Consider the following 27,016-nt stretch of genomic DNA (forward strand, 5'->3'; position numbering starts at 1 on the left):
ATGACAAATGTGAATACAATTTTTCTGATTTGCAGCTTTGACTTCAACTGTAAAGCAATATGCACCAAAAATAACGTGCAAGAGACTATTAAAAAGAAAATATTCTAACGTAGATTACGTGGATGTACATGTCACCCACAGTTTCTCGGATTAGGCACTTGAATAATTTACAATTGATTCGCGGTTAGAAAAAAAATCAGTGAGAGTCATAATAAATAATCACGACAAAATCTAAATAAAAAGTCTTTACATCAGCAGAGACCTGTCTGAATGCAAAATCATAGCAGTAAAATGCAATACTGTTGGAAGAAAAAGTCCCATGAATAATAAAATTCGTGAAACACTGATAACAGAATTAGACATTGTGAAGAAGAAACATGTGATAACAATTTAATAAAAGAATTACATGGTACGCAGGCTTCTAGTCTATCAAGAGTTTTAACGGAGAGCGGTTTTAGGATATCATAAATGGTAACTCCTAAAACCTTGCATCAAAAACAAGCAAAACAGATAAACACAGGCAATTAACACTACAAATACCAACATTATGAATATGGATAAAATAAAAGAAGCAGTCATCAAATTATGTATTTACTCGGATGGGCAACTACACAAATCAGTGAGCAAATATACGTAATGATGCAGTACCGTTGGGGACATCAAAATGGCTCGGGAACATGTAATAATTGAGCATCGACAAGATACGATATCATACATGTTCAATTCACTCACGATAATGAGTCTAAGTACTGTCTGCAACATAATAAACTTCATTACTACACTTGCCACTCACATAAGCTTGCTTATCACAAAACGTAGAGCCTACAAAAAAGGTAAATCCAAAAGAAGCTGATTTTAATAGTGTCATGTTGACAAATAAGCACCAGAGATCGTAATACCGGACACAGGTCGTAACAACTGCTCTGTAGAAAAACAGGAGTATTTAATCACAAACTGGGAAGGGGAAACCTATATGCTACGCGTAAATGCCCCTGCACCAACTTGGCGAGGTGCCTAGTAGGAAATAACATCCGCGATGTAGGTACTACTAAAGGAAATTACACCCTAAACACGCCGGACACGCAAACAGCGCAAGTGCCTGGGTGGCGGGGTCGCTAGAATAGAAAATGACCATCGCACAGTAGAGTACTAAAAACTGACATTACAACATAAACATGCTCTTTACTCAAATCCAGTACCAGCATGCCGGCGCCCCTGAAATTGGAAATGACAGCCACCGACTAGGATACTGCTGTCGGACACTAACACCAGAATGAAACACTAAGAAACAAAGATGTTTGGTAGACACCAAACGACAGACCTACCATAGGGTATAACGATAGTGGACCTGGTGCACTTCACAGGAGATTTCAATACAGAAATTAAATAAAAGTTGCTACTGGAAGGACACGTCACACCATTAAGCATCAAAAACAATCGATGTCACATAAATCATGACACCTGATCACTCGGTGGACTTTAAATTGATATTTGAGGTCTTACACAGCGACACGACGATTCACAGTATGTGGTTCTAACACGTGCAGCAGACAAATGTTTAACAACTTAAGCGACCACACACTACGGCCAGATAGAACAAGACGCACATGACTAAGAAGGCAGGAAGCAAGAAACTTTCAGAAACAAGCAGAAACCTTCAGATAATGTCAAAGCCGACGCTCATCATTAATACTACTTTGAGAAAACGAGCTGCGGTTAGCGCCGCAAAGATGTCGAATCCGAATCACTGACTAAAAGCAAAGAACACAAAGCTGGGCCACCTCGGACGTCCGCTGGCAAGACATTCACAAAATCATTGTAATACATGTGAAAAAGAAACAAACATTTATCTGTATTATTATTATTATTTGATTTCTATATGAACGCTTATCAAGTATGTAGACTCCGTAGAAGAAGACCTTTTTTCATTTTTATGTTTGTGCAATAATTATGTATCTATGTTTTGCAAATAACTTCTGTGGTCGGCGAGTATAGAAATCGAAGCATACAATAATAAGTAAAAAAGATCACAAAGATGCATATTAAATTGCCTATAAATATTGGAGGTTTAAACATTACTCTCTGTGTCTTCTTGTAGCCGTTAAAGTTGTAAGAGGCTGTAGCGCTCGATTCAATGCTTGGATAGCTTTCTTTTGCTCCTTGGTCGAGAAAGACGCCATTGTAGGCTGATGAACGAAAAAGGTGTGTACTTTAAATTTATGTTGATTTCTGAATATAGATACTGTTAAAAATAGTTGCAATAATTTATTGCTAGCTTTCCCAGTATTTCATTCCACATTTTTAGCCGTCTTCAGCATACTTACAAATTTTCATGACGCAGAGCTGTGCAGAGATCGCGGGAGCCGCTGCTGCGGCAAATTCAGATTAAATTGAATGAAAGCAGTTTTCCCGCAATTAAGTTGGCAGGTAACGGTGCATTAAAATTATTTCTTTCAGCTTCCCGGAGACCTCAGAGGTGAGTGGTGGATTTTATTATGTCATTTTCAGGTGGACATGGGCAGCTGCAATTACAATATCGGAGACGTAAATAATTTAAGTAAATCAGAGCAATAAAGGTTTGCTTGTTTGATATCAAAGACAGTTGTGTTGAAACCTGTTCTGCCTAATAATCCAAAAAACAAATTTCATTTTTAGTTTCATGCTCTCGTGTTAGTCGTGGCACTCAATTTTGTTCATATACTAAAACTTCCACAGCAGCTTTTACGTTTGGCGAACGTAGCATACTGTAACTTCTGTACGTATAGTAAGAGTAATTTTCAGTGCATTTCACAGATGTAAGGAGCGAAGTAAGTTACAGTAATGATAACGTGTTCCATTTCTAACAAGACAGATCGGGGTTACATAAAAATAGTTTGCAAATTAAAGATCATACGCGCACAGCAGGGAATCTTTTAGTGTTGTGCGAATCGCCAAGTAATAGAGCAAGGTGCACAAAGTTAAAATATTTTCAACTGCGGAAACTAACAGTGAGAATCGCATTTTATATCTTGTGCTCGCAACAGTAAGCAATATACAGCTATTTAAAATATTATGCCATATAAACTGCATGTAAAGTCAAGGCGTGGTGGAGATTACGCGACAATTTATTTGGTGCCCAGAAGTGCGGGGCCCGAATGTGCAGTGACCACGAAAATGTACTAACAATTTTGTGTTGTTTTCTTTCAGAATAGTTAGTGTGTAGGCCTATATGTTTACTGATAAAAGTAAATATGTATTTTGTAACAAATGCTATGCATTAATGCATGTAAAATTCTTTCATGAAAACTATACAACTGCGTGCAAACCGAACGAGTAAAACCGGATTCTACAGAGAAACTGTAACATAAACATAGTCCTGGGGAGCCGAACTCAGAACTATACAAATTAGAGGTAAGACCACAGTGTAGTTGTCCTGTCATTAGAGTATGAATTTCAGTGGAGTCATCTCATGTCACTAGTGGTGTGTTTATGGTTTACGGACAGTTGTTTGTGACAGGACAGAGTTAAGTGTAGATAGAATTTTTCATTGTGTGGTGTATTGTGTACAGGTTTACTTATTTTGTGTGCAACGAGTAAGTTGATAGATATTGTATTTAAGTTCATAAACCATAAATATGGTCAAACTGCGTAGGCAACGCACAGGCAGCATGGATACTGAGGAACATCAACCAACCCGTGCAGTAAATGTAAAAGCGAGTGCTTTGGACAGCACAAGCAATCTGTTTGAGGAAAGTCCTTGTGAAGCTGTGGGGGCTGGGGCACAGGAAGTGGTGCCACCGTCCACTAGTGCCCAAGCAGACGTAGAAAAAGAAGTAGTACAACCACCAGCAGAGCAGGAACCAGATATTGGTAATGTGCCCAGTGGATATTCGATTCAGGCCATGTTAGACCGCATGCTAAATTATCAGGCGAAGTTGGCGCAACATCAGGCTGAGCGGGACCGCCAGCAGTCGCAAAAGGATGAAAAAATCGAAAGTTTTCCTGCACAGCAAGCAAAGCGTGACCAAGTAGTACAGTCCTTAGAATCCGTGTAAAAGGAGATAGCAAATATGAAACAAACCTATGAGTCGATACCTAAAGCTGTACAGGAGTTAACTGCGCAGGTAAAATAATCTGCAGTTAGCGAATATTACCATTGTAGATGAAATGGGCGTTTTAGCTAACCGAATCGATAAATAAAAACTACATTCTACACACAGCTTGTCAAACACAAATTGAACGAACAAGGTGCTAAAAATGAGACTGAATTTAATTCTTGGTTAGAAATGAAAGACAGTGAAATCGAGAAAAAGATTGATTCAAAGGTGAAAGCAGCTTTTGACGATAAGGACTCTGAATATTTTAACGCTGTAATAAACAGTCGGGTACAGAGAGATGTTCAGACTATCAAACAAATACTAAGTGACGATATTCCGCATTGGCAGATGAATATAGCTAAGCGGATATCAGACTGGGAAAAAGGTTTAGCCGATAGCAGCAAACGTACAGAAAATGGAAGTGTGTCGCGAAAAGCTACAGCTACAGCTCAGAACAGGCAGCCTATGCACCAGGCGTGAATGCGTACAATTCAAAAATTCTAGTCGAGGAAAGTCTAATTAAGAACAGACAATTCCAGACATTCACTAACGAACGAAAGTCAGTACATCCGGTGGTGTTTATTAAAATTTTCAGAAACATCTTGCCAAGCGCATGGAATGAAGCGCAGAAAATACAATATGTCATGTCCTATATTCAGGGTGACGCACCATTATGGGCTAATGAAGTAGCTAATGGCTGCATGACATATGCGCAATTTGAGAAGGCATTTTTTGCAAAATATTGGTCGCCTTGCATCCGAGAGCGGCTTAGGAAAGAGGTCTACAATCCTGAACCATATTCGGCTCGTCTTGGAAACCTAAGACGATATTTTGAAAAATACATTAACAAGACGCGCTATAGGGACGAGCTTATATCGTTGAGAGACATTATTAGGCTACTTAAATCTCATTTGCCTACCCACACTAAGAAAAAGCTGATATACGTTCCCGAAAATGACATGGAACATTTCCTGTCAGTACTAGATTCGATTGACAGAATCCAGGAAGACGTAAAGTCAACATGTGAACACGCAAGAAACAATGGCTCAGGATGCACAAACGGTAGAAATAGTAATGCACCGAACCAAAACCATGGAGATGGTGGGGGCGGTGGTAAACGGCACACTGAGTAGTAGCAACAACCGAAATCAAAATGGTCATGGTCATCCGTCAAATAATAAAAAACGTAGATTTGACGAGCGATATGATTCCGGACCAGGCGGGGCCGACCGCTGGAAAAATGCACGAGGTCAATGGCACGATAATTACAATGAAAAGAACCGTAACTGGAACCATAATCACCGACCGAACCACGACCGACAAAATAATGAGAGGTATTATAACAGCAGACCACAACAGCAAAACGCGCCTATCGCGCAGCTGTGGCGGCCTGGAAATCAAAATGTCCACATTATGGTGGTCACGGATAACAACCATCCAAGCACCTCGCAGGAAAATAGTTCCACAAACTAAAATCGGCCACGATATGCTTTCCGTCGATGGCCGTGGGGTGGAATGAGAGCACCACAAATGATAGTACACCTGGTTCAAATGGCTCTGAGTACTATGCGACGTAACTTCTGAGGTTATCAGTCGCCTAGAACTTAGAACTAATTAAACCTAACTAACCTAAGGACATCACACACATCCATGCCCGAGGCAGGATTCGAACCTGCCACCGTAGTGGTCGCTCGGCTCCAGACTGTAACGCCTAGAACTGCACGGCCACTCCGGCCGGCAGTACCCCTGGAATCAACATGCTGCGCTACAATGACGGAATTAGTATGGGGCATGACCTCCTAACAGAACCGCACGAATGTGCAAAGAATAATAATGAAGTCATATAAGCAATCACAGAAGCAAAATCTATGATATTGCTGTAAATATAATCGTTGACACAGGTGCCTCGGACAGTGTGATCAGTGCAGTGTTTAACGCACTTGCGAAGGGACGAAGTATACCACATCAGGTGCAGGTAGAAATTTGTAAGTGAGCTCGTTCTTCGTTGTTAAGGGGTTAAGGGTAGCCCTCATTCTGAGAGTAGATTTTCTCTGGGAGAGGGACGCAGAGATCGACCTCTCTGCAGGAAAACTAAGCGTCATTAATAAAGGCAGAAGGGTTGAATTGTCAATGATGTGATCCAAAGAGGTACTTGTGCCATGTTGTAACAGAATAAATATCAAGGGTAGGAACCCGTGCGTACTGCACTTAGATAATAATTCACCAACAACGGATTTTTAATATCCCAAAATGGTCAGTAATGATTTTGAAACAAATTTAGATGCATTCCTAATAAAGTACAGGAATATGAAAGTTTAAGTCCTGTACAAAAACAACAGCTAACGCAGCCTCTGTCAGAGTATACAATGGTATTTTCTGAACGGCCAGGAGTAATTAGGGGTTACAACTATCATATAGAGGTGAAGACCCACAAAACTTGTTGTCGAGCGTCTTACCCCGTTCCATGGTCGAGAAGGGAGGCAGTGGCGGAAGAACGTGAAACTATTTGTACAATAATTTGTAAATAGTAGCCGTAAGGAAATTTCATATTTGTGTCTTAGAATGTAAGTTTGTTTAGTTTTAAGTATGAATTTGTGTACACTCAGCTTTGAAAGTAAAAATAGTTAAGGAATATTTATGGTGTGAGCAAATACTCATTAGAAAGTGTAATGATATGCTAGGTGAAGACTTGCTTACAGGCAGATTAGTGTCATTAAAAATTATTTCATGCTCATCAAGCAGTAAACAGTTTCTTGTTTAGAACGTGTAAAACAATATCTTGAGTAATTTTTCATTACTGTGTGTGTAGATAATTGATGATTAAATCGCATATAATAGTGTAATAGATTTAATTGCGTTGGGTTAAAGTAAGCCCTGAGAGGGACTTTATTTAAATGAAAGTGACTTTGAGTCATAGGATGCTTATGTATACCAGTGTTACCACCAATACTGATATGACAGCGACACGTGAATAAATTCAGCCTGAAGCGAACCCATTTTAAATGACGTACACTTTGTATGTAGCAATGCTTCAATTGAAGGCAGTGTATTTTGTACACGTCTTTGAACAATGACTGCGCGTTATGCGAATTAATTCATTCCACGCGGAAACTACACTGTAATAACGTAGGACAGTTTATTCATGTAAATTTCTGTCACCAAATGAAGTATTTATTGAACAATATTCCCAAGTCCAGCTGAGATGCACATGATAAAATTTGTTCACAGGAGGAGTGATAACTTGGCAAGCCACAAAAAAAGGATGTACAAAGGCACACACCTCCATGTAATTGTAAAAAAAGGTCGTTTATGCATTGTAACAACATTATGGAAAGTGCAATGGACACTGTAAATGTGATAATCTTACCACATGTGAAGGTAATTGTGTAAAGAAGGGACAACATGCCTTCCAGATAGACTGTGTGTACATACACAATCTTGTGGACAGATGGAATATTGTGTGTAGAAGGGACTTAGAATGACTGTTGGAACTGCACCAATATATACGTAGAAGTAAGATAAATGTTGAGTTACAAACTGTCATAACACAGTGATCAAACAATAACAGACTTACCACGTGTAAGGGAGTAGGTAATAACCCGTTCGAAGACCATAACAATAAACATCGATCGATGGAATAAATCAGTGTGTGTGTGAACTAAAATGATTTCGCGTGTTCAGAGACGCTCTGACAGCGCATCGACCGCGAGAACGAAGCAAAAGTGTGTAGTTTAACTTGCTCGTGGTAAGCTCTTATAGCAGTGTCACAGTGCAATTCAGTTGCCAGGCCTTGAAAACCGTTATCAAGCCAACATATTCTGTGCAAACCAGCGAAACGACGGCTTACTGGACAATAAAAGCTGATTAATCAAATGGCATTCTATTCCCACAGCTTATAACGTGTACCCTTGAAGATAGTATACTGTGGTGGAATGTTTGTTACATGTAATTTGACGGAGATCCGTGCAGAGGAGCAGCAAGGGGATGCAGTGCCGTCTCCAGTCAGCCGATCGCGGGCGAACGACAGCAACACGCCACAACAACAGACCGGTCCAGCTTAGCTCGCGACTGCGCAGGCGCCGCCAACCGCCGCACCGTCGCTACTTCTTCGGGTACGCGGCGTAGATCCCGGCGGTCGCCGAGACATCGTGTTCCAGCCGACGCTGCGGGACACAACATTGACCTCACCCCACGTACGCACCGTCCAACGTCATTTTTAACATTTCGTCGAACATAAACCTCAATGTCGATGAACTAAACATTAGAGTGATTTTTGTAAGACGAACCTACATCGAGTGAAGAACACTTTAATTCGTTCCAGTAATGAACTCAAACTATGAACCTATTAGACACTATATATTAGATGTTTTCCTCATGTTATCAATATAAATTGACATGAGTAAATTGGCATGGTAGAATGTCTATAATGAACAATTACGAGGATAAGTCATAACACTACTTTGAATTATTTAACGAACAATATTGTACTTTCCCTAAAGCATAAACTTGAACATTGTGAACACAAGTGTCGAACTTTGTTCGTGAATCTAGAGATGACCATGGCTCCGGTGCAGTTTTCCCAGGTTTCCTGAACGCACATAGCCCGAATGGGGGAGCCTAAAACTGCAATGATCCTGGGACTAGGTATATGGTCAGCTCGCAAAGTGGAGGAGCGACATACACTCCACGAGAAAGCATTGAATAGTGTAAACAAACTACCATATGACATAATGAACAAAATGAGCTTTAGTTTCCAAACACAAAGTGATATACAGTGAATGTGTTGAAGTCAATGGGAACATATTGACAAACATTTGCCAATGTTAGTTATTTGCTGCCAGGGGGCATTGTGACGTAACCTGGCAAGAAATTCACAAAATCGTTGTAATATATGTGATAAAAGAAACATTTATCTATATTATTATTATTATTTCATTTCTGTATGAATGTTGGTTGACTATGTAGATTCTGCAAAACAAAAGACATAATGTTTTTTTCATTTTTGTGTTTGTGCAATAATTATGTATCTATATTTTGTAAATAACTTCTGTGGTCGGCGAGTGTAGAAATCGAAGCAGACAATGATAATAAAAACAGATAACAAAGATGCATATTAAATTGCCTATAAATAATGGAGGTTAAAATGTTAATCTCTGTGTCGTCCTGTAGCCGTTAAAGTTGTAAAAGCCTGTAACGCTCGATTGAATGCTTGTTTAGCTTTCATTTCTTCCTTGTTTGAGGAAGACGCCATTGGAGGCTGATGGTTGATAATGTGTACTTTAAATTTATGTTGATTTTTGAATTTAGATTTTGTTAAAAATACTTTTAAAAATTCATTGCTAGCTTGCCCAGTATTTCATTCCACATTTTAGCCGTTTTCAGCACATTTAGAAATTTTCATGACGCAGAGCTGTGCAGAGATCGCGGGAGGCGCTGCCGCATCAAATTCAAATTAAATTGAATGAAAGCAGTTTTCCCGCAATTAAGCGGGCAGGTGACGGTACATTAAAATTAATTCCTTCAGCATCCAGGAGACCTCAGAGGTGAATGGTGGATTTTATTATGTAATTTTTAGGTGGGCGTGGGCAGTTTGCTATTACAATATCAGTGACGTAAATAATTTCAGTAAATCAGAGCAATAAAATTTTACTTGTGTGATATCAAAGACTGCTATGATGAAACCTGTTCTGGCTAATAAATCAAAAACCAAATTTCATTTTTAGTTTCATGTTCTCGTGTTATTAGTGGCAATCAATAGTGTTCATAAATGAAAAAAATTCACTGCAAAAGACAAAGAAAATTGATTCTCATGAACTGGATAATCGACACTGATAAGCTACTATGAGGTAAATTAAAGGCTGCCAGAGGACAGTTTTAATCCGGATTCCCTCCAGTGTGGTTTATGCACTTCATCATAAGTGTTCACTATTGTGTTTATAACACATTGTCACAGATCTTGTTCTCAAACGTAACTGCATAACAAGTGGATTCTAGGATGTTACTAGACGACATCTTTTAATGCTGAAGTTGTGAATGTGTGTTACACAAATAGGTTAATCTTATCGTTGAGTGTTACAATCGCGCAAAGTTCGAAGATCCTAGTACCACTTGAGACTGAGATGAATATCAACTTCATTGGTGTATTTCCTACTTCTTATGAGGTACGATCATTGCGTTTTTGAACAAAAACAGTAATCTGAAGTCATTTCTGTAAGAGCACAGAATGCTTTGCGGCATAATCATTACCTGAACTATGTTTTCGTGGCATTTTCTAGGACCATTAATGTCGTGGATGACACAGTGGAACTATCTGACTGCAAATAGTGGGAGACAATCGTACCTTACTGAGTAAGATGGTGTAAAGTTGCTTAAGTGACTACAATGTCCATCTCCTTAATGGTCAGCGCATCTGAAGGCCATGCAGCGGGACGGAGTTCGATTTCCGGCTGGGTCGTAGATTTTCTCTGCCTGCGGACTGGGCATTGTCTTGGCCTCATCATTTCTTCATGATCGCCACGCAAATCGTCCAATGTGGCGTCCACTGAAAAAGAGTTGTAATTCGGCGGCCGAACTCCACCGGGAACAGACTCCCTTACAAACTTTTAATTTCATTTCATTTCATGTCAGTCTTTACAACACCTAATCAAATTTTCAAAGACATTTATAGTATCAGCCCACTTACCAGTATGACGTTTCTCCACCTCTTGCCTAGATTCAAGCACAAGTTTGGTTAGGAAGAGAGTCTTTTCTTTTTTTTTTTTTTGGGTTATCATTCCTGTGACTGGTTTGATGCGGTCCGTCACGAATTCCTCTCCTGTGCAAACCTCTCCATGTCAGAGTAGCGCTTGCAACCTACGTGCTCAATTATTTGCTGCATGTATTACAATCTCTCCCTTCTTCTACAGTTTTTGCCCTCTGCAGCTCCATCTAGTATCATGGGCGTTATTCTCTGATGTCTTAACAGATGACCCAACATCCTGTCCCCCTATCCATGTCAGTGTTTGCCACATATTCCTTTCCTCGCCTATTCTGCGGAGAACTACACTATTTCTTATTTTATCGGTCCGCATGATTTTCAATATTTTTCTGTAGTATCACATTTCAAATGCCTAATTTCTCTTCTGCTCCGGTTTTTCCACAGTCCATGTTTCACTACCATACAATACTGTGCTCCAGACGTACGTTCTCAGAAACGTCTTCCTCAAAGTAAGGCCTATGTTTGATACTAGCAGACTTCTCGTGGCCAGGAATGCCCTTTCCAGTGATCGTCTGCTTTTGATATCCTTCATGGTCAGTCCGTCACTGGTTATTTTGTTGCCTACATAGCAAAATTCCTTAACTTCATCTACTTCGTGACAGTCAATCATGATGTTAAGCTTCTCGCTGTTCTGGTTTCTGCTACTTCTCATTACTGTAACATTTTGGTGATTGGAAGGGTCTTATAAGGCCTTTGTATCCTGAGGAAAAATGGCCCACAGTCGTTTCAACCGGTCCTTTGTATTATAGATACTGGCACTGGGCCGTAACTGACATCAGAGCAGGTCCCACAGGGTGGGGTCGGATTTGGGAATCTTGCCTGCCGAGGGACTATCTCAAAATCACGCAGACAGTACATAGAGACACATGTTTTGTATGACACATGCCATGGGCCAGTCGTCACCATGTTCTACTTACATAGCCTTAGAGTATACACCATACATATATCGCAGCCACCAATGCTGCCCCCGATCTTTCAACCAACGACCACTGCCTGACTGCCCAAGCACTTGCGTACCAACAGTCGGCCTCGTCCGCAAGATTTCATACCCAGGATCCAGCTGCCGTCTCATGGCCTGAGCATGGTTGGCTACCACCAATCTGGATTTCACCAGCCATCTGCCGCTGCTCTCCAGGCACTGATCGAGTTCTAAGAGACGCTGCTGAGTGCCTGGTGCTCTGCAGCATAGCTTATTCTATTGTGTGGCGGATACAACTGACACAGTGCCAAAGTACCAGCAACATAGGTCAGTGCGGTGATTCCCCAGCAGCATATGTACACTACTGGCCACTAAAATTACTACACCAAGAATAAATGCAGATGATAAACGGGTATTCATTGGACAGATATATAATACTAAAAGTGACATGTGATTACATTTTCGCGCAATTTGGGTGCATAGATCCTGAGAAACCAGTACCCGGAACAACCACCTCTGGCCGTAATAACGGCCTTGATACGCCTGGGCATTGAGTCAAACAGAGTTTGGATGGCGTGTAGAGGTACAGCTGCCCATGCAGCTTCAACACGATACCACAGTTCATCAAGAGTAGTGACTGGCGTATTGTGATGAGCCAGTTGCTCCGCCACAATTGACCAGACGTTTTCAGTTGGTGAGAGATCTGGAGAATGTGCTTGCCAGGGCAGCAGTTGAACATTTTCTGTATTCAGAAAGGCCCGCACAGGACCTGCAACATGCGGTCGTGCATTATCCTGCTGAAATGTAGGGTTCCGCAGGTATCGATTGAATGGTAGAGCCACGGGTCTTAACACATCTTAAATGTAACGTCCACTGTTCAAAGTGAAGTCAGTGCGAACAAGAGGTGATCGAGACGTGTAACCAATGGCACCCCGCACCATCACGCAGGGTGATACGCCAGTATGACGATGACGAATACACGCTTCCAACGTGCATTCACCGCGATGTCGCCAAACACGGATGCGACCATCATGATGCTGTAAACACAACCTGGATCCATCCCAAACAATGACGTTTTGCCATTCGTGCACCCAGGTTCGTCGTTGAGTACACTATCGCAGGCGCTCCTGTCTGTGATGCAGCGTCAAGGGTAACCGCAGCCATGGTCTCAGAGCTGATAGTCCATGCTTCTGCAAACGTCGTCGAACTGTTCGTGCAGATGGTTGTTGTCTTTCAAACGTCCCCATCTGTTGACTCAGGGATCGAGAAGTGGCTGCTCGATCCGTTACAACCATGCGGATAAGATGCCTGTCATCTCGACTGCTAGTGATACGAGGCCGTTGGGATCCAGCACGGCTTTCCGTATTACCCTCCTGAAGCCACCGATTCCATATTCTACTAACAGCCATTGGATCTCGACCAAAGCGAGCAGCAATGTCGTGATATGATAAACCGCAATCGCAATAGGCTACAATCCGACCTTTATCAAAGTCGGAAACGTGATGGTACGAATTTCTGCTCCTTACACGAGGCATTACAACAACGTTTCACCAGGCAACGCCGGTCAACTGCTGTTTCTGTATGATAAATCGTTTGGAGATTTTCCTCATGTCAGCACGTTGCAGGTGTCGGCACCGGCGCCAACCTTGTATGAATGCTTTGAGAAGCTAATCATTTGCATATCACAGCATCTTCTTCCTGTCGGTTAAATTTCGTGTCTGTAGCTCGTCGTCTTTGTGGTGTAGCAATTTTAATGGCCAGTAGTGTACATTTCAGGGTGGAACCTGCGCCTATGTTGCCTGCAGCTACGAGACGAAATATGACGAATCAACTTCAATACCATCGCAGAGACGAGGACACTCCGAAATAACTGTTCAACTTTGATGGATTAATAGAAAACTGTGTATTCATCACTGGTTGGTCTGCAGCTTCTGACAGTATCGCACGCTTCTCCAAAGCCACAAAAAGAGCCAACGAAGCTCCAGACGGCGATCGAGCCCATCTAGGTTCACTTCGAGGCAGCTCCCACCAACCAGTACGCGCTCCGACCGCTGTTCAGGATGATCCCTTGATGATGTTACAAAGTTTTGGTGGTAATACAAAATGGTAAACGTATCACTCTTAAGTTAGGGACTCTGCTACGCAATTGACCGAGTCGAAAATATAAGCGAAAATCGTTCGGACACCTCCAAAAATGTACCTCTTCTATTGCAAGTTCTTTGCTTTCCATGATTTGGGAGGATCTAGTATGGGGAAACAAATGCTTTGTAAATACAAGCTCTGAAATTCATACCTAAAGACAGTGGGCCGGCCGAAGTGGCCGTGCGGTTAAAGGCGCTGCAGTCTGGAACCGCAAGACCGCTACGGTCGCAGGTTCGAATCCTGCCTCGGGCATGGATGTTTGTGATGTCCTTAGGTTAGTTAGGTTTAACTAGTTCTAAGTTCTAGGGGACTAATGACCTCAGCAGTTGAGTCCCATAGTGCTCAGAGCCATTTGAACCATTTTTTAAAGACAGTGGAACCTAACCTCGTGGTAATTACCGCTAAATAATAATATCAAATTTTCTGAGGGGTAAAAACTAGAGGCATGGAATGTATTTTGAACACGAACTCGTTTATTTTTAAAAGATGCTGTTACGTAAAACGGTAATACTGATTAACATGTTCGTCACACAGTTCAGCACGCTTTATTCCTCCATGAGATCCATAGTGCTGTAGATATTTTCCTAGATTGCACGAATGGATTTTACAAAGTCCCAATTTGGCCTTCATTGGAAAGTCATAAGACCTTAACGAGTATAGGAGCAATTTGCCACTAGATTCAAGACTTCCTTGCAGATCGCTCTTAACGGAAAATAATTCGATAGACGTAAATTTCCGGAGTGAGGAGACCGTTACGTTTCACAACGTATATACATGATCTATATAATGAAATGATAAATTTCTTTCATGGAACTGGCTGCTTATTATAACATTATGTAGTACAGAAGTTAAAATACTATAAATGATCTTGCAGAAAGCTTCGGATGCTCTTTAAGATTGTTTTCAGATAATGCGGTTGACTATAACGAAGTAATAACGCCAGAGGAAAGTATCGATTTGGCGAATGACCTGCAGAATATTGATGAATGGAGCTGGCTCTGGAAGTTAACCCTGAACGCAAATATATGTAGCATATTGCGCATACATAGAGAAAGAAAGACACAGCTCTACAAATACACAGTTAATTAGAAATTGCTGGAAATATTATTTACCATAAAATATCTGGGAGTAACTATCCAGAGCGACCTAAAGTGGAATGATCACGTAAAACAAACAGTAGGAAAAGTGGCTGCCAGACTGAGATTCATAGGAAAATCTTAAGGAACTGTAGATCATCCATGGGAGAAGTGGCTTACAAGACACCCGTTCGACCGATTCGTGAGTATTGTTCTTCAATATGGCAACCTTCACCGGTAGGATTGAGAGAAGAGGTACAGAAGATCCAACGAAGAGTATCGTTCAGTCAGAGCGAGAGTTTTACTCTGATGCTGAAAAAACTCCATTGGGAAACGTTAGAGGAGAGGCGTTGTGCATCAGGCGGAGATTTACTACTGAAATTTCGAGAGAGCACTTTCCGGAAAAGAGTCGGAGAACATACATCTCGCGTAATGACCATGGCAAGATGATTTAAGAAATTAGAGCCAATATACAGGCTTACCGAGAGCCATTCTTCCCACGCTGTATTCCCAAGTGGGATAGGTTGGGCGGGGGTGGGGGGGGGGGGGGGGGGAGGTGAGGAAATCTGTTAGTGGGATCAGCAGCAGCAGTACGCTCCACAACACACCATTAGGCAGCTTACGGAGCATGCTGTAGACGTACATGCCCATCCACAAAAGACATACTTTGTACGTTTCATCATGCGTCTATGTCTGCAATATTGAGGCACATACATCACATATCCTTAAATACAGTAAGTGATCAAAAGTATCCAGACACCCCCAAAAACATACTTTTTCATATTAGGTGCATTCTGCTGCCACTTACTGCTAGGTAATCCATATCAGCGGCATCAGTAGTCATTAGACATCATGAGAGAGAAGAATGGGGCGCTTCGAGGAACTCTTGGACTTCGAACGTGGTCAGGTGACTGGGAGTCACTTGTCTCATACGTCTGTACGTGAAAATTCCACACTCATAAACGTCCCTAGGTCCATTGTTTCCAATGTGTTAGTGAAGTGGAAACGTGAAGGGACACGTACAACACAAAAGGCTACTGGCCGACCTCGTCTGTAGACTGACAGACAGCGCCGACACTTGGAGAGCGTCGTAATATGTAATAGGCAGATATCTGTCCAGACCATTACACAGGAATTACGAACTGCATCAGGATCCCCCGCAAGTACTATGACAGTTAGGCGGGAGGTGAGATTTCACGGTCGATCGGTTGCTAATAAGCCACACATCACGCCGGTAAATGCCAAACGACACCTCACTTGGTGTAAGAAGCATAAACATTGGACGATTGAAGAGAATCACGGTACACAATGTGGCGATCAGACGGCAGGGCATGGGTATGGCGAATGCCAGAGTGTCTAGTGCCAACAGTAAATTTTGGAGGCGGTGGTGTTATGGTGATGTCGAGAGGGCTTGCATCCTTTGTTGTATTGCGTAGCACTATCAAAGCACAGGCCTACATTCATGTCTTAAGCACCTTTTGTTTCCCACTGTTGAAGAGCATTCTGGAACGGTGACTGCATCTTTCAAAACGATTGAGCACCTGTTCATAATGCGCGGCCTGTGGCGGAGTGGTTACACGACAATAACATCCCTGTAATGGACTGGCCTACACAGAGTCCTGACCTCGATCCTATAGAACACCTTTGGGATGTTTTGGAATGCCGACTTTGTGCCAGGTCTCACCGACCGACGTCGGTACCTCTCCTCTGCAACACTCCGTGAAGAATGGGCTGCCTGCGAGAGTGGAAGCTGTCACTAAGGCTAAGGGTCGGCCAACAATATATTGAATTCCAGCATTACCGATGGAGGGCACCACGAACTTTCATTTTGAGCTAGGTATCCGGATACTTTTGATCATACAGTTTATCTCAAGAAAATGCTTTTTGTGAGTTTTCTCAGTGAACCAGAAACTTGTTGACTATTCACTTCAATAACAGGTAAACGAGCGAATTCATAGCTCAACACAAAAGTAACTCTGTAGTGTCTACTACAATGCTATAGGGCCTACAAGTATAATAATAATAATAATTATTATTATTATTATTAATATCAGTGATCAGACAGAAATAAGAAATATACCAAGTTTTGGTACTTCAGAAGTATGGAGTACAGCAATGAAGTGATCCACATACAGTAAGCAGACTGGATGCATTGTAACTTGGTTGATTTTAAATTAGTATACAGAGACTGCGTGAAACAGGTACCGCTAAGGAGAGGATTGATGCAGAGGAAGCATGTAACAAGTGACGACCCTCATGCGGAAGGTTCGCATAGGTTTACTGTCAGATGTTTCAGAACGATTTTCGCTTGTAACTTTCGACTCTGTCGTTTCTGACCCATTCCTCAAAATGATACTTTTACCCTTCTCCATCATCCCTCGAAGTTTGTAACATCATGAGGGACTCACCCTGTATTACGATGTGCTTGGTTCACAATTCGTCGGCCGGCATCTGTGGCCGACCGGTTGTAGGTGCTTCAGTCTGGAACTTCGCGGCTCCTACGGTCGCAGGTTCGAATCGTGCCTCGGGCATGGATGTGTGTGACGTCCTTAGGTTGGTTAGGTTTAAGTAGTTCTACGTTCTAGGGAAATGATGACCTCAGATGTTAAGTCCCATAGCGCTCAGAGCCATTTGAACCAGTTTTGAACAATACGTCGATCGTCCCTTATGTGGTCAGATGTGGTCGACCGGAGCCTAGAAAAGCGTGCCTGCCTTCACGTACCCACACAGTCCAACATCGGGCCACTATCACGCCGAATGCCCCACAGATCTGGATATTGCAGGATTCGAGACGCCGGCCACATGGAGATTCACAAGGAGGCCTTTTTTAAACTCGGTCACGTTTTGATAACGCTACCTCGCGTGAGAACGAGGCATCTCCTTGTCCTTCACGGTGATCACTCAACATCTGGGACTATTCACGACCCTTATAATAGTTCTGATCCCAACGCTAAACATCAAAAACTGTAATGCAGTCTGGTGGCCATTCAAGGTACAACAGGGAACTGCAACTCAAATCATCAACATACCGGCCGATGGCGTGCACGTCTACGAAGTTACATTGATGTGTGACTGTCTCTTTCAGGTGGTTCAGTTTCTTGTCTGGCAGTGCATTTCAGTAAGGACACAGCCTTGTCACACGGAGAAAACATGAGTTTGCAACTGGATGGAAGATCAAGATGAAGAAGGCACAGCTTTCATTTCTCGCTCAACGGAACAAACGAGTGACCGCAAAGAACGCGTTATCGGGTGAAATGATGCAATGGTCAACGCTCTGGCGTTTTGGAAAAAATATTAAATCCCGATCCAGTCTTCAAAAGATAGTTTTTCCGTGCACTGGACTGAGACACTTTCAGATCATCTTTCAATACGATTATTTATCTATTGCCAACAGTATTTACTCTAGATACCATAAGATGGTGATGCGCCCGGATGGCGCACGCGTTAGCACGCCACTTTCGGGATCTGGGGATGCGCGCTAGAAACGGACATAATCCTCCCGGCTGATTAACGACGACGGTTGGTGTACCAACCAAACTGAATGTGGTTTTAGGTTGGTTACCCACAGATGGCTGCGTGAATACCATACTAGTTCCACGTCCCCCCTTAGTTACACGTATTGCAACAGACGTAAACATATGTGGTACATAAAATTCCACCCGATAGAAGGGAAGGGGGCTATAGGAAGAACATTTGGCCAATCTCTACCGCAGACACTGCCGAATCCAGAATAACATGCTGAGAACGTTTAGAAATGGGCCAGAAAAAAAAAAAAAAAAAAAAGAAACCACCAAGTATTCCCCGTAACATCTCCCGGCATGAGTTTTCTGCGTAACTAAAAGTTACGCTTTTCAGAGATTATCTGTTGGTAACAGGATAAAGGTTTAGGGCGCAGAGAATAAATGTCGTAACAGCAGAAGCCGTGCATACATTTGCGATACGTTCTGCACTGGTATTTCGAAACACTCAGTATATGTTTCAAAGTTTACTGATTCTGCTACAGTGCATTCAGTTTACCGTGCAGGCGAGCGGCTGTAGCATGTAGCTCTCAGACAAGGATTCGCATTCTCAAACTCTCCAGAATCACATTTGCGGTGCCAACATTCCGTGCCACGAGCGGGGTAATCCAGGCAGTCACCCTTCGGCTTGTTGCTCTGCGCTGCGTCTTACTGGGGTTAAATTAACTGTTTCGTAGAGCGGGATGTAACAAACACGACTCGGAGTTGCTGGTCGAATACGGAGCTGCACCCGCGCTCTGCTGCAGTTATTATTTTGTATTCCGCGTGAATAACTTGGTACTCAAATACATTAATTTTAAGCAGCGACCTTTGCGAAGTTAAATGTGAAATTTCTGGACGTAAATTATTGCATACGACGTTTGGTGCCCCTTAACTACAAAAACAAGTGATTTTAAAATGTATCTGGTGTGTACATTCGGTGCAAATGTGGGGGTGTTATGCATGAAGTGCTGTATTAGAGAAATTATAAGAGAACTCGTTAAAAAAGACAGAAATTGTTATTAACTCTGCATCTATAAAGCTACGCATAAAACTGAAGTCCCCCTCCGCGATTTTTCTTTCTGTATGTGAAGAGTAGTGTGAGAAACTACTGTAGGGATCTTGATACGGTTTTCACTAACAGATAGACCGACTGACGAGGAAGGCTAGTGTATACAGTTCATCACGTCCACGCCGAGAAGCTGACAGGTCACAGACAGTTTTACTCGTGCGAGGCCGTGGTAAGATGCTAGCAATTTTTACGAATTACTTTCATATTTTTGACTCCAGTTTTTTTGAAGGACAGGGTCATGTCTTTGTCCCTACTACTCAATCTATATATCGAAGAAGCAACGACGGAAATAAAAGGAAGGTTCAGGACTGGGATTAAAATTCAAGGTTAAAGGATATTAGTGATAAGATTCGCTGATGATATTGCTGTCCTCAATGAAAGTGAAGAAGAATTAAACGATCTGCGAATAGAATGAACAGACTGCTGGGTACAGAATACAGATTGTGAGTAAATCGAACAAAGACGAAAGGATTAAGAAGAAGTAATGAGAAGTAGCAGAAATGAAAACAGCGAGAAACTTAACATCAAAACTGGAGATCACGTGGTAGTTGATGTTAAGGAAACTAGCAGTGGCAAAAAGGGCATTCCTGGCCAAGAGAAGTCTACTAGTATCAAATGTAGGCTTGACTTTGAGGAATAAATTTCTGAGAATCTACGTTAAGGATCACAGCGTTGTATGGTAGTGAAACATAGGCTGCGGGGAAACCTGAACAGAAGAGAATCGAAGCATTTTAGATGCGATGCTACAAAATAATGTGGACTGATAAGGTAATTTGGAGCAGGTTCTGTGCAGAATGGGCTGACAAGAAAAAGGGACAGAATGGTAGGACTTTTGTTAAGACATTTGGGAATAACTTTCACGGTACTAGAGGGCGCTGTAGAGCGTAAAATCTTTAGAGGGAGACGGAACTTGGAGCACATCGAGCAAATAATTGAGTATGTGGGATGGAAGTGGTACTCTGAGACGAAGAGGACAGGAATTCGTGGGAGGCCGCATCAAGCCAGTCAGAAGACTGACGGGAAAAATAGAAAATGTGTTGGTGGAACAGTCGGAGATGCCAGTTCTACATTTACATATGTGCTCACCAAGACGCCGTGGCTAATAATAGCAATAATCGTGGGATCATGCCCTACTACGTTTGCTTAATGACAGAGGAAAAATTGACGTATATCTGCGTTTGTATGCACCAAATCTCTTTTATTAGCATCATCGGTATAAGAGATACGTGATGGTGACATCTAAGGCGTTGCAGTTATGGACTGTGCGGTTGGTCCCGGCGGAGGTTCGAGTAGTCCCTCGGGCATGGGTGTGTGTGTTTGTCCTTAGGATAAAAATGTTCAAATGTGTGTGAAATCTTATGGTACTTAACTGCTAAGGTCATCAGTTCCTCAACTTACATACTACTTAACCTAAATTATCCTAACGACAAACACACACACCCATGCCCGAGGGAGGACTCGAACCTCCGCCGGGACCAGCCACACAGTCCATGACTGCAGCGCCTTAGACCACTGGGCTAATCCCGCGCGGCTCCTTAGGATAATTTAGATTAAGCAATGTGTAAGCTTAGGGACTGATGACCTTAGCAGTTAAGTCCCATAAAATTTCACACACATTTGAACATTTTGTGAAGGTGACAGCAGAATGATCGCACAATATTCCTCGAATAAAGGTTTCCTGATTTATCCAACAGGTGAACTACGTCATCTTTCATCTGATTAACATTTAAGTTACCAGAACATTTCTGTTACAATTTCGTGTACTGAACTGTTGCAAAAGTTAGGTGCACGTTTCTGAAAGCATTCGACATTTACCTCATACCTGTTTAATAAGGACTCCGAACGCCCGAACAAGCCTCTAGAATTGCATTAATGCGTGGTGTCTGGTCTGTAGGACATGCCTGTTCTTTCGGACATGTTCGAAAAGATCAAACGCTACGCATTCATATAACTGATTCGCCTCGATGATAAATGAACTCATAACCTTCAGTGTGGATGCACGTTATCGTTCGACTTCCGGCGGCAATGTAAAATTAGCAAGCATGGAGGACATGCGCAGGTGCTACAGATAGGTGGCGCTAGGTGGGAATGTGAGTCGCATGGGGTGTGCCGAGATGTGGACGCATTTGCGATAAACACTGTGTACGTATGGTGCAATGCATAAGTGCCTAGCAAGCAACGGATCATTCGTTCGAGTCGTCGTTGGGCACACATTTTTACTCCTCGCCGCTGATTCCACATGAGTCCCGTCAGAGCTTTCCTTTCCCTTCTCCCCCTCCATCTTCAATTTACATACAACTCCAGAACTGATTGTATTAGCAACTTGTATTAGCAACGTGTTTGCAATTTGCTTCATAGGTACTCTTAACTGTCCCATAACGCTTTTGAACATGGATTATATCGCCTTTAGCGACTGTAATGAATATCACATTTAGGCCACTTGTGTTTTGCTGTATTTGAAAACAGTCTCTGATGTCAACTGGTTTTTCTGACAAATATGGTTTTTGCTTACAAATCTGTATGTGAAGATCGTAAACTGTTCTCATGTTTCACAATACTGCCATTAAACAGTATTAAACTACAATTATTACTCGCGATTGTTTGCTTCTTTCATATTTAATGAAGCCGCGCGGAGTGGCAGCGTTGTTTAAGGCGCCATGTCACGGATTGTGCGCCCCCTCCCACTGGAGGTTCGAGTCCTCCCTCGGGCATGGGTGTGTGTGTTGTTCTTAGCATAAGTTAGTTTAAGTAGTGTGTGAGTCTAGGGACCGAAGAGTTCAGCAGTTTAATCCCTTAAGAATTCACGCACATTTCATACCTGATGATCCTTCACACATAGATACCCGATTTTAAGAACATATTTGCGTCTTCATAGTGTGTAACTGCACTTACACCTTGCATGATTTGTTTTTATATTTCATGGTTCTCTTTTAGTGTGTTTTGCTTTCTTTGGGTGTAGATCCGACTCTTCTGTGTGTGTACACTCCGTCTCCAGGCCACAAGTGGCCCATCGTGACCATCCGACCGCCGTGTCATCCTCAGCTGAGGATGCGAATAGGAGGGGCGTGTGGTCAGCACACCGCTCTCGTGGTCCTTATGAAGGTTTTCTTTGACCGGAGTCGCTACTATTCGGTCGAGTAGCTCCTCAACTTGCATCACGAGGCTGAGTGCATCCCGAAAAATGGCAACAGCGCATGTCGACCCGGATGATCACCCATCTAAGCGCCGGCCACATCCGACCGCGCTTAACTTCAGTGATCTGACGGGGTCCGGTGAATCCACTGCGGCAATGCCATTGCCACTCCTCTGTGTATGCATGTGCATATTTCTGTAACTAGTATGTGCCAGCACTCATGCGTGCGCACTTGTGTGTGTGTGTGTGTGTGTGTGTGTGTGTGTGTGTGTGTGTGTATGTGTGTGTGAGTGTGTGAGTGTGTGTGTGTGTGTGTGTGTGTGAGTGTGTGATTGTAGGGGAGATATATATGTCTGTTAAAGTTAGTTTACTGTGGTACTGTAGAGGGTGATCACAAGTGGGTATGTTAGCTGTTTAATGTAGCATAGTGGCGACGGGTATCGCTACTTATCTTCTCTGTGTTGTATTATTTTAAATAACGTTTGGTTGCTCACGTTTGCTTGATCACTTATTATGTCTTTCTTTTCTGAGGCCGCCCATTAATTTGAAAGTTTCTTGTTGTGTTAGGAGATGTTTCTTGTTGCTGGGTCATTACTTTATAACTGTTTCTACAGTGGTTGGGAGGGGCTGGTTCTCTTGTCGGAGGTGTTCTGCAAATATATGTTGGTTGGTGCCATACTTGCATAATTTTTTATTTTGTGTACATCTTGTTTCAAATACTCTACTGGTCTGTCTTAAGTATAGAGTATTACAGCTATTATAGTATGTTGTCTGGTGCAGAGTACCATGTACGACTATTGCTCATTTCCTTTCTTATTCCACTCGTAAACAGAGCACGGGGAAGTCTGATGCTTCTGTGCCTCGCTACAAGCCCTAATTTCTCTAATATTTTCCTGTCCTAGCGGTCCTTAGCGCTAAATGTACGTTGGAGACAGTAGAATCACGGGTACAGTCAGCTTAAAATGTCTCTCCTCTACATTTTCTCAATAGTGTTTTGCGAAGAGGACGTCGTGATCACCACAGGAATTCCCTTTGCAGTTCACGACGCATCTTCGTAATACCAGCATATTGACCAAACCTACCGGTAACAAATTTAGCAGCACGACTCCTAACTGTTTCAATGTCTTCGTTCAAACCGACCTGGAGGAGGATCACAAAAACTTGATCAGTATTCCAGAATTGATGGCACGAGTATTCTATTCGCGATCTCCTTTATACACACCTCAGCAAAAACCTGGAATACCACAGAGTTTACTACAATGACCTGTTATAGTACACTCATTGAGGTTTGTACAATACCTTATTAGCAAAATAAACATAATTCCTTCTGGAAGCCAGAACGATTTTGGTTAGTTACTAAAAGTCATTACAAAGCAAAGTAGACTCTCTTCTAAGTGTACATCTTCAAGACAAAAACAGCCAAAATCTTTATCTCATACTGACGATTATCAGTCGTTAGTAGTGAGTATGTCCTTCCCGCACATGGATGAGTTCTTCCACTCTGCGAGGAGTGCTGTAAATGAGAGCATCAAATTTATCTTAGGGTTTGGAGTCGCACTCCTCAATAGCAGCTTCGCTGAAGTCCTGCAGATTGTCAGGTGGATTCGGACGCTGTGCAATGGCCACCTTCAACAGGTCCCATGCACCCTCAATTTCATTCAGTCTAGGAACTATGCTGGCCAATGGATTCGATTGATGTTGCACCTTTGAAGATATCGAGACTGCTAGAGCATGGAGGAAATTTTCACCGGCTTCTCGTCTGTAGGGCCTTAAAGTCGTCTTTAGGAACGCTTGCAGGTATCGGGGACCAGTCAAATTGCCGTAGATGGGAATTAGAGGGGGTCGCGGTCTCATCATTATTGGTACCCAGAACATTACATTTACACCTGCCAACAGATGGACTTCCAGAACGTATCGACGTTCCTGGTGTCGTCTAGCACTTCTCCAAACCCCGACAGTTCTAGTGTCCGGTCGCAAACCAACCCTGGTCTCGTCAGCAGACATAGCACTAACCGATTCTGCAATGGTCCAAATGTTCTTGTGCTACGGCCCAGGGTCTTCGATTGCTTCGGCTCAGTTGGTTCAGTGCAAAACTTCCCATTGGTCTTCCGGAATGAAGGCCACCCTGTTACAATCTTCTAAGCACTCTTTGGTGTGAGATACGAATCTGTGTTGCCTGAGAGAAGACATTTCCAATATTTCTGGCAGCTGACGCTGGGAGCCTGAGAGCCGTCAGTTGGAGGAAACGATCCTGCATTCTCGTTGTCATTCGGGAAGGACCACTGCGAGGTCTATTGTTTCCTCTGTATTTTCTCCACACCTTCGAGACGCCTACATAAGCGACATGTAACCGATCAGCAATATCTTGCTATGTATGACCTGCTGAAAGTAAAGCCACTATCCTGACTCTATCAACGTGCTGTATGCCTCTACGTGGCATATTACTGCAGTGCTGGAGACAAACACAAGGAAGCTGCTCTTGGTGGGCCGATGCGGCATCGGTATGTTTACTTGTTTAGGAAACGTCCACAAAGCATGCCACTAGTAAACACCGTCCAGTATATGACCTCTGATCGGCTAATCCATGAAGTGCCTAGGCCAATGAGCTCTCTAGTGTCGTATACTACGTTTTAAGATACTATTCAAAACTTCTGTTGAGCAGTGTAGATAAGCTACAGTTTCATAGAACTCTTCCAACACCCCGAAGTCGACCATTCGTCTTTTCTACCGCCGGCCTTGCGAGCTCTTTCCAACTCATTTAACTTTGTAACTATACGTCTAGATACTTATTCGACTTGGTAGAGTCAAACACACCACTAAAACTGTATTTGAACATTTGAAGACTGCTTTTTCTACTCATCTGCATAAGTTGTATTTTTAAGCTGCCATTCATCACAAGAGATAGAAATTCTGCCTAAGTCACCTAGTGTCCTTCTACACTCACTCAGCGACTACACTTCCTCACACACCACAGTGTCATCTGCAAACAATCGCAGATGGCAGCACGCCGTACCTGTCAGATCATTCATGTGCATAGAGAATAGGAGCGTTCCTGTCGCACTTGGCTGACCCAGTCCTGATGATACATTTTTAGCCGTAGTTGTGTCCGGCTCTTTGAAAAGCGCCGGCCGAAGTGGCCGCGCGGTTAAAGGCGCTGCAGTCTGGAACCGCAAGACCGCTACGGTCGCAGGTTCGAATCCTGCCTCGGGCATGGATGTTTGTGATGTCCTTAGGTTAGTTAAGTTTAACCAGTTCTAAGTTCTAGGGGACTAATGACCTCAGCAGTTGAGTCCCATAGTGCTCAGAGCCATTTGAACCATTCTTCGAAAAGCGCGCTAGTCGGAGTGCTTTCACTTCGCGTCAAGTGTTTGCGGTGGCGCTTTCGGTTTGGCGCGCTGTTTAGATCGCTACCGCCCTCTGGCGTGAGGTGGAGGCAGTGTACGGTCGCGTGACAATTGAGGAGTACGTACTGGGCGGTGACCAAGAGAAATGGTGGCGCTAGCGGGGCCCTGTTGTTGGGGGTCGTCAACTGCTCGCCACGTGCTTTGCCCGACCTCTTGGCTGTCAGGGCCGAAGTGGCTTATGAAGCGTAGAGGCCGTCGTGCGGGAGATCAGCGCGTGGGACCGTGTGTCTTCTTATCGGCCGTTGAAACCACTGGCAACGGTTGGGTCTGATGAGCATAAGGAAGTGCAACGTGTTCGCGGCGCTGTGGTGGAGTGTGAGAAGTTGAGTACGGTTTTTGTGTAACACTACAGGCCATTAAAATTGCTACACCAAGAAGAAATGCAGATGATAAATGGCTATTCATTCGTCAAATATATTATACTAGAACTGACGTGTGATTACATTTTAACGCAATTTGGGTGCATAGATCCTGAGAAATCCGTACCCAGAACAACCACCTCTGCCCGTAATAACGGCCTTGATACGCCTGGGCATTGAGTCAAACACAGCATGGATGGCGTGTACGGGTACAACTGCCCATGCAGCTTCAACACGATACCACAGTTCATCAAGAGTAGTGACTGGCGTATTGTGACGAGCCAGTTGCTCGGCCACCATTGACCAGACGTTTTCAATAGGTGAGAGATCTGGTGAATGTGCTGGCCAGGGCCGCAGTCGAACATTTTCTGTATCCAGAAAGGCCTGTATAGGACCTACAATATGCGGTAGTGCATTATCCTGCTGAAATGTAGGGTGTAGCAGGGATTGAATGAAGGGTAGAGCCACGGGTCGTAACACATCTGAAATGTAACGTCCACTGTTTAGATTGCCATCAATGCGAACAAAAGGTGACCGAGACGTGTAACCAATGGCACCCCACACCATCCAGCCGGGTGATA

This window comes from Schistocerca americana, chromosome 6, assembly GCF_021461395.2.
Source record: "Schistocerca americana isolate TAMUIC-IGC-003095 chromosome 6, iqSchAmer2.1, whole genome shotgun sequence".
In the NCBI taxonomy this organism is placed as follows: Eukaryota; Metazoa; Arthropoda; class Insecta; order Orthoptera; family Acrididae; genus Schistocerca; species Schistocerca americana.